This window comes from Poecilia reticulata, linkage group LG10 (assembly GCF_000633615.1).
Source record: "Poecilia reticulata strain Guanapo linkage group LG10, Guppy_female_1.0+MT, whole genome shotgun sequence".
NCBI classification, from domain to species: domain Eukaryota; kingdom Metazoa; phylum Chordata; class Actinopteri; order Cyprinodontiformes; family Poeciliidae; genus Poecilia; species Poecilia reticulata.
In genome coordinates, this window is record NC_024340.1 from 4986792 (window position 1) to 4996158 (window position 9367).

Sequence of the window (9367 nt, forward strand, 5' to 3'; positions counted from 1 at the left end):
GGGGAGGGATGATTGGCTCCACAGAGCCGGCTCGGAGTGCAAGCAGGAGTTCTGCGGTGGACGGGGCGGCTGCAACAATAGACGTGACCTCTGAGGAAGGTCAAACCGTCAGCTTGGCTGGTGTGGCGTGGCTTGAGTTAGCTGGGGCGGACAGGACCAGACAGGACAGGAGCAGAGAGGAAGTCGTGTTAATGCAGCAGGAATTCTGTGTTTTGAAGCCAAAAGTCACAGAGATGAAAAAAGCGAGTTTTAACTATAGAACAGTACGGAGCATGAATAGTTCAGAAAGACGGAGACTGTGTTTCCCCGTGGAAGCCGAGGCTTTGTTTTGTTTTGTTTTGTCCCAGAGAAACTCTCCGACCTTGTGTGGGGCAGTGCTGAAGCAGTAAGCTAACCGTGACTTTGCCCTCAATTTAGAAATTTTCAAGGTGAAAAGCAATCAAATCTGCTGTGTAAAAGTACTGCTCTACGTTTTTTGCACAAATACCAATGCTAACATAAGCTGCGTCTCCATTGCAAATCTCTGTCAATATTCTGCTGATGTCGAAAAAACAAAATTTCGCAATTGCAGCGTTTTTGTTAAATAAGAAATTAAATAGAAATTGCCTGTGAACAACCTTGTTCACATATGTTATCCAAAAATATGGCGGCGACGGATGTATCAGGAAACATTGGCGTCTTATTCAGGCGTTGGGAGTGACAAGCCCCTTGTACTTGGAGTAGTTATGTATGCGGCGTTTTGGAGAGTCAGCCATTTTACAAAAGAGATCTGGATGTTACGCATTCGAATGACACACATCTTTTCATGAACTGTGTGGTGCTGTGAGAGCTCTGGTGTAACCAGCAGCACATTGTCAAGGAAAAATAAAACAAATCATCCTCCTCCTCCCACTTCCTGTCATCTTCTTTGTTGTTTCCTCCAGCAGTAACGTCCGGCTTTTGATCACGCAACTCCTGTGTTATGAAAACAGTTTTGCAAAATGCATCTATTTCTCTATTTCGGCACAGCCCAAAAACCCACTAATCTTTTTATAAATTTTTATTAATTTTTTTTTTTTTTTTTTCAAAATTGGCATGTTTCCTGTAAGCGAATTTATTTTCATGAATTCAATTTCAAATTTATCCTGAAGACTTTTTCCCAGAAGAAAGAAATCTCGGTTTTTCTATTCCTCGCTCAGGATAATTCTCTGGATGATTTGCCGCCATGTTCCAGCTCTGCCCCCTCTCCGCTGATCGCTCGCACTTCGCTGATGTTAAACTCAGACTGCGTTTCGCTGCTCCAGAGGACTGACACGGGTAACGGGAACGGCCGCGGCCCCGGAGCACACAGCTGAACCGATGCTAGTGCAGTTTTAAAGAGACACGTTTGCATTTCTTGGAAAGACGTCCAGCCGCAATCCAAATGAGAGTTTGTGGTCTGACTTGAAGACTGCAGTCCAGGAGGACCCGTCCAATTTCAAGGAGGTAGAGTTGTTTTGTCTTGAGGAAGGGATAGAAATCTCAGCGACGTGACGTGCCAAACCTTTAAAGACTTACCCAGAGAGACTTGCAGCTGTAGTTGTTGTTAAAGGAACTTGACAACGTATTTACTGATTTTGGCTCGGTGAGGATGTGTGCATGCGCTCCCAAAAGCAAAATCTAAAATAAAATAAAAAAAACTCTGATTGTCTGAATTTTTTTATATCACCATTACGCAAAGGGTGATTTAAATGCAGTAAAATAATCAAATCAGCCAGTGGGGTTAATATTCTTAAAATGTTCTGAAAACAGAGATGGATAACACACTGATGTCACAATTGGAAAGTTCAGCTCCAATGAATTTTATCTGGGAAATGCAAAGATACAAAGACCAAAAGAAATCATATTTGCTGGCAAATTCCCATGCAAACAACATACTTTTTCAATCTAACACGTCAATATGTGTTGATCTGAACCAGTGGAAAATATTATACAAGTAGCACCTCAATAAGGCTAAGTAAGGCTTCCAAGTATCTCTGTACTTTTATAAGATGTTTACATGTCCCTCCAACAAGAAGTTGGACTTAGTTAGAAAGTTAGAGGGAAAATCTTCCAAATTCATCTGTGCTAAATCTTTTAAATAAAAATTTCCTATTTTCAACGTTTCTCACTATCCTCAATCTCAAAATCCAATATGGCTGCTCTGCATTTAAACTTTTGCAGTAGTTTAATCAATAAACTATTTGCTGTCATTTCTCATGTTACACATGACCTCTATTTTATGAGGTCACATATATATGTTCAATTACAGTTTGGATGCATAAAGCGTAGAGAAATGCATTTTTACTAGCTTATGTTGCTAATGCTAATCACTGAGTGCAACAACTGCTGGTTTTTGTACTTGCATGTTCAAACTGGTTTTATTGTTATTTCTAAACCCAAGCTATGACTTCAGCAGTAAAAATAAGTGCAGCATCATGAAACACGAGCAGTTTTCCATTTAATTTAACAGATATCAAAATAATTTCCTCCACAGTTCCCCTTCTGGTAGTAGTTGTAAGAAGAAAAGTGAGTTTGACCAATCTTTCTGTTGATTTCTGTTGTTGTTCATTAGCTCTATGGCAGAAAATCAGTGCTTAAATTTGTCCTGTTAAGCTAACTGAATAAAGTTTACTGGGATTAACTTTCTAAAACAGTTTATTTAAGTTGGATCAGTTATTCTCTTTTGTAAGTCCAAAAGATGATAGGTGATATAAAATTGGGTTGAATAAGAATTGAAAAAAAAAAGGTGATTTTACACTCATGTGACTGGAAATGTAGTAAAGCTCCAGTAAAGGAAAAACCCTCTCCAGCTTGTTATGCTACTTTGGAGACTTAAGCGATGAAGCACAGGTTCAGTACAGTTTAATAGATGCCATCATCACCGATCCACAACTTCTGCAGACATGAACGTTCACATCTGAGGTTATGATGTAAGAGCAAAACAAACTGACTGGTTCTGGCTCAACATCCTTTCAGTCAAACTCTGAATATCCTCATATATTTATTTATTTATTTATTTAATTTTTTTCCTTTTCTGATTTCATCCCCGGAGAGTTTTCTGCATCTGTGAGACTCTGTAATTTAAAGGCTGCCGAAACGGGAACTCAGCATGCTATTTCAATCAAAAAACCCAATTCCTGACCCATCACTCTGCCTGCCAAAGCACGGTGTAACACACACACACACACACGCACACACACACACACACACACACGCACACACACACACACACGCGCACGCACACACACACACACACACACACACACACAGAGAGAAAGGGAGAGCAGGCCTGCCAATGTGCGGTCAGCTTTCACGAAGCCTTAATGCCTCGTGGTTAGAGCTCTATCAGGGCCATGAGAAATGATTTATTAGTGGCTCCCGCCTGTATTTATAGAAAACGCTCCTGCGTCAGTGTTAATAAAGAGATCCATTCTCAGCCTGGAAACGCAGCACCTCTTTAAGGGATTACTGTCACGGCTAAACAATAGCTCATCCTCCGCAAAGAGCCGTGCAGCTTCGCCTGACTTTGTGTTTTAAAAATGTGAGCGCTTTGTTGTCGCGCTGTGCAGGGAGAACCAATCCGTCTGTGATTCTAAGCGCGGCCTCATTCATTACAGACACACATTTATCTCGAGTTGACTTTCCCATTATTGTTGCAGCTACGAGGAGAGCCTTTCCCGCCTCCTGTTCGGACCGATTTTATGGAAGGAGGAGCAGTAATGAGAGGCCCGACTCCTCGTCTTTTATCTGCCGAAACGTCAAAAAGAGCCTGAGAGTGTGTGTGGCAACGATGTGGACGAAACGGAGAGACGTGGAGACACACAGAGGAGAGCCCTGGCGGTGAAATGTGTCTCGTGACATCATTCCTGTCTCCTTCTGGTTCCAATCAGGCCCATCCTTCCCAGATAATGACACCTGATGGATTAATGACTGATACAAAGTGTGTGTGTGTGTGTGTGTGTGTGTGTGTGCGTGTGTCTGTTTGTAATACCTTGTGGGGACCATTTTCCTGACACTACGTTGTGGGGACCACTGCTCATTGTGGGACCGAAACCTGGTCTCCACAAGCGGAAACACTGTTTTTGGGTCAGGGGTCAGATTTAGGACTAAGGTGTGAATTGAGTTTTGGTTAGGGTTAGGATAAGGGTACGGTTTATTTAGGCTGTAGAAATGAATGGAAGTCAATGGAAAGTCCTCACAAAGAAAGCCACGCAAACATTTGTGTTTGTGTTTGTGTGTGTGCGTGCGTGTGTGTGTTTGGTAAGGGATGATGGGGGTTCACAGAAAGCTCGTAATCAGACAGCTCTCAAATTAGCGCTGCATAACTACATCCTGACCGGGGCTTATGGACTCCTGAGATGCTGGAAAGTTCTTCCAGACAATCAGGCCCAGCCAGGCACACACAAACACTGGCACTTTCATCACTGGCACATCGATGCCTCGGCTTCCTCATACGCCGTGGTGACCTTTGACACGAGGAGAAGGAAGGGGAGGTAAAATGTGAAGTCAGTTCGACTCATTTCTTTCCCTGTAAAGATGTGAACGTCCTCTATTGTCTCTACTGCACTGTAAACAAAAGGGTTTGTTTGGTATAAAGTACTTGACGTCGAAAAAGTTTGAACTTTGTATCCTTAAATTCCAACAGCATTGAAAACAAATGTTAGCAACGAATCATTCCTAAACGTTTTGATGAGAACTGACCTGAAGATGTTGGTTCCCCGCGTTGCAGTTTAGTAGAAAACATTACGGTGGATATGTTCATATGGATAGAAATATAGTAAAAGTTAAAAGCTGTAAAATTACTTATGCTAGTTTCTTTTTTTAAGCAAAAATTTAAGTTTTTATCAAACGTCCTATTCAAAGCTATTGTCACAGTTAGAAAAAATATGTTTTTGTTAAAATTATCGTTATGTCCTGACAGTATAATATGAGACAGATAATCTGTGCAAAAACAAGCTGCTCTGCAATCTCCCTGCGGTCCTTCTGACATCTGCAGAAATACACAGCTTCGTCAAAAACAACCAATCAGAGCCAAGAGGAGAATCTTAGCGCCATCAATCATTTTCATGTAGGCGCTGCTCTTTGCTAAACTACAGCTGGTTCACCACAACATAGCCTGCCAAAAAATGTTGCTTTATCAGACACAAGTACACAGATACACTATGTTTCCAGTAGGATTCATTGTGAGCTCAAAACGTCCAACTTCAGCCATAAATATGGCTGTTGCAACACTCAGTTCTTGTCACACCAAATCCAGGTGGAAGTTACCTCCTAGCTAACCTCTGCAGCTGATCAAATCACACCAGGGGGCATTTTAGAGTCCTGCTGGGACCATCATCACATGGAGTCCAAATCTGTCATCACCATTAACAGCTTGATGTGATGATAGTTTCTCACAGAGGAACAGAAAACCTGAAAACAGAGACAGCTCAAGAAAAAAGCTGCAGCTCAGTTTGTTGCCCTCTGGTGGCTGTATGTGTGCGCGCGCTTGCCTTCCTCCCCGTTAACCTGACGGAGGCGACGTCACTGAATCTGGAAGTGATTGGACCGGGCTCTGATGCTATTGGCCACCGTTCAATGGAAGGTAAATACATGTGTCTGTATGTGTGCGCTTCACTGCTACAAAGTCAACATGACTGCAGAGCTCTGGAGCGGTATCACGATGAGGTCATTTCCCTGAAGTTCAACCCAGAGGAACATAATAGACATTCACCCGTTTCCATCCCTCTGTTCTCTTTTCTGGTCTTTCATCTGTTTTGATTCCTTCAGGGKTTTTTTTCCTTCTCAAATAGTCGACCTTTTTCAACTCCTTTAAGTCTAATTATGTGGTTTATGTATTTTCATCCTTGCCCCTTCTGTGACTTACACCTACACCCTTCTTCTCCCAGACATTTGCTGTTCTCTCTCCTCCCTGTGTCCCGGTCTATTCACTGTTGTAAAATGTTTATTTACTGTATGTATTTTCAGGAAATTATACTTTGGGGATGGTTGCTGGTTTTCCAATTGTGGAAGATGGAAAAACAGGTAAAAAGGAACAGAGCTCTATAAACTGGCTGTGCGCTAACGTGGGCAGTGGAAGTTCATGGACAACATGGCTTACAGCCCAGGGCGCCACAAACTGAGGGGTGCCATAAACACTGGGAAAGAAAACATCTTTTGCTTATTTGTGTATTTATTCATAGAAGAATAGATATTGGTGTTTGATTCATTCTGCTAAATTAATAAGAGGTTGCTCTATAGTTTTTATTTAAGTCTGAAAATCATTTAGCCATCTGCAGCTCATAATCTAAAATAGTTTGAGATTCACGAAACCTTTTTTATTTTATTTTTGAAAAAACACAGGGAAAAAAATCTAAAGTGTTCTGAAGAAAACAAGAACTGAAACACAACATATGTCAAACATGAAGGTGCTGGATTGCAAAATGTGGATGAAATAAAGGATTTTATATGTTCGTTAATAATTGCCCGTAACACTTATTAATATATTAATATGTATTCATAGCCAAACCAAATTTATTGCCAAATATAGAATCAGGGAATGCAGGAAAACGTAATCGAGGTGAAACCCAGTGAAGGGCATTTATCAAAACATCAACAAGAGGCATGTTTATATTTGAACATGCTTGTATATTTTGAGAAAATCTACTGTGAACTACAATTACTGAATTCAATTCTTGTGAAATTCATTGTTGTATGAACTTTTTTAAGAACGGATATTTAAGTCACATGCCTGCATGTATGTGGACATCTGACAGAACAAAACATCAGCAAGTCCAGTAGTTCCTGTTCCTGTTTACATGTAGCTTTAGCACAGTAAAGCATTGTGGGTAACCTTAGCTAGCAATATGCTAGCCTGAAGGTTCAAAACATTATGCTTAGCATACCAGAAGCATCTGAACTCATATGTTTATATCTTATGAATGTTCACGTGATAACAAAAACTTAGTAAATAACAATAATAGTATGAATTTATGTATTTGTTACTAGAATAAGCTAATACTGTGTCTGTACATTCAAAGAAATGAATAATTAACAACATAATTTTTTATGTCGACAGGTTTCACATAATTGTATTATGTTAACTGAAAGCAAAACAGATATAGTAATCTGACATAATGACTTTATGTTTAACTAAGATAAAATTAATGAATTAACCCAACTAATTCAAATTACTTCAGATTGACAAAATAAAAGTTAGTTGTACTAACTTTTAGTTAGTACAACTAACTAAAAGTGTTTTCTGACAAAGAAAACACTTATCAATGAACTTATGTTTCATTTGTTCACTAAACATAAACAAATGTTTCTTTAACAGCTAAAATTTGCTTTGCTTCAACCGATTGCTTATAACTCAGTTTTCTTGTTAACCTAATTCAAGTTTACAATATATTGTAAAGCTGAGGAAATATCTAAAATGGTAATCATTTAACAAATATTTTCATGTATCAGATGTTGAATGAGACTTTTTTATTTAATCATAAAATAGAAACCTTTGTGATTTTTAACCAGTAGATAAACAGTGAATAAATAAAAATATGCAATACATTTCAGAAAACGTACCATCGTTCCTCTAATATCCCAAACCTTTATATGTTCTTCTGATGTACTAAATTACGGCTATAGATCTCAAAATATAAACCCAGGAATAGCTGCGGTAAGGTAAGCTTGATGTTTTTTCCCCCTCCAAAAACTCCTCAGCAGTTTATAACGATCAAATTTCCCAAAGGTGAACCATACTGTAAAGATGACGAGCCCAACATGGACTGTTCTTTTAAAGACTGAAGGTACGGCTTTGGAAACTGATACTTCCCCAAGAAAAAAGAAAAAAAAAAACTCATTTGTCACCCTGTCTCAGAGCCATGTGTGACTCCTAAAAGTGAGTCTGTGGTGAGGAAAGCAGCCTAGGAGAGAGTGATGACCTCTGGATCTGAAACGAGGCTTTGAAGCGGCTCTCTCTYTCTCGGACATGTCCGCCCCGGAGGATCCGCTCTTGTGTCTCCGTCCGCCTCCTCTGCGCCTTGTCGCTCCGTTCAACCGCTAACTGCTCTCCCGCTCTTGGCACGTGGTGATTATGGCGGATCCGCATGAAGACATGTCAGTGACGTAATGAAGCAAAGCTTTTTGAACCGAGTCCATCCTGCGGCCATGCTGTTGCAGCTTTTGGACTGTGTGTGTACGTGTGTGTTTGGTTTTGGGACAGAATCATTTGTCACCAGCGGTTTCACATGTCTGGTATTGAAACTGATGACAAATCTCTGAGGTGTTTTTTTTTTTCTTTTTTGCTTATGCGTTCATAATTGTTGGCACTTCAGTGGGTGATGTCATTCTCAAGAGGCTCTTTTCATCGCTTTTTATTAGTCTGCTGTGCCTCTGCAGACATTTGCAGACCGTGGACTTGTGTGCATGTTTAGACGCCTGGAAGTGTTCAACAAAACCGAATGGGTTTTATTATGTTTTGAGTGATTTACCAACACAAAATAGTGCTTAAAGCTGTAGTATGAATAGTATGTAATGTTTCTATTAAAAAAATATATGTTTCTTTACACATTTGTTAAAATTATCATTATGTCGTGACAGTATGCTGGAAATACAATTAACTGCAGAAATACTCAGTCGAAAGGAACCAATCGGAGCAAGGAGGAGCGTCTTAGCGCTGTCTATCACTCTCGTGCTCACCCTGCTTGCTSTTTGCTAAACTACAGCATGCTGTACAGCATGCAGGCTAGTTAGCATAGCCACCAATGACGGCGGATCAATGTTTTTTTTCTCTGTGACCGGGAGTTGTTCTTCCACCAGTAGCACATTTAGCAGCCTATAGGAGGTTGATTGGCGGTGCTAAGTCCCACCTCCTGCCTCTGATTGGTTGTTTTTCACCAGAAGCTGTGCATTTTTTGCAGGTCGCAATACTGTGAGGAGGTGGAGGAGCTCGAGTCTTTCACAGATGATACTTTTAATAAATGTGGGGGGGAAAAAAACATATTTTTGTAAAAGTTACATTCCGCAGTTTTAATTGCAAACTGGAAAAAATGTAAAAACATTTTCAAAATTCCTTAAAAATAATAATCTAGAAAATGAGGTGCGCATTTGTAATCAGTCCCCTCCAGTTGGGAAACTGGTTATCCAAAATAAAATAGAATTTGTTTAGCCCCGAACAAAACATTTTCATTGTACAACATGGGATGGCAGCATCATGCTGTGTGCCAATCCTCTAAGAAAACCTTAGAAACTCTTAAGAACTTGAAATTCATGCTCCAGCTACATTCTCAATGATTTATTGGAAAGCATTTTCTTGTTTTAGGATGGGCTAGTCCAGTGTTTCTCAACTTTTTTGGGCCAGCGCCCCCCTAGCCTTTATCCAGGTCCCTCA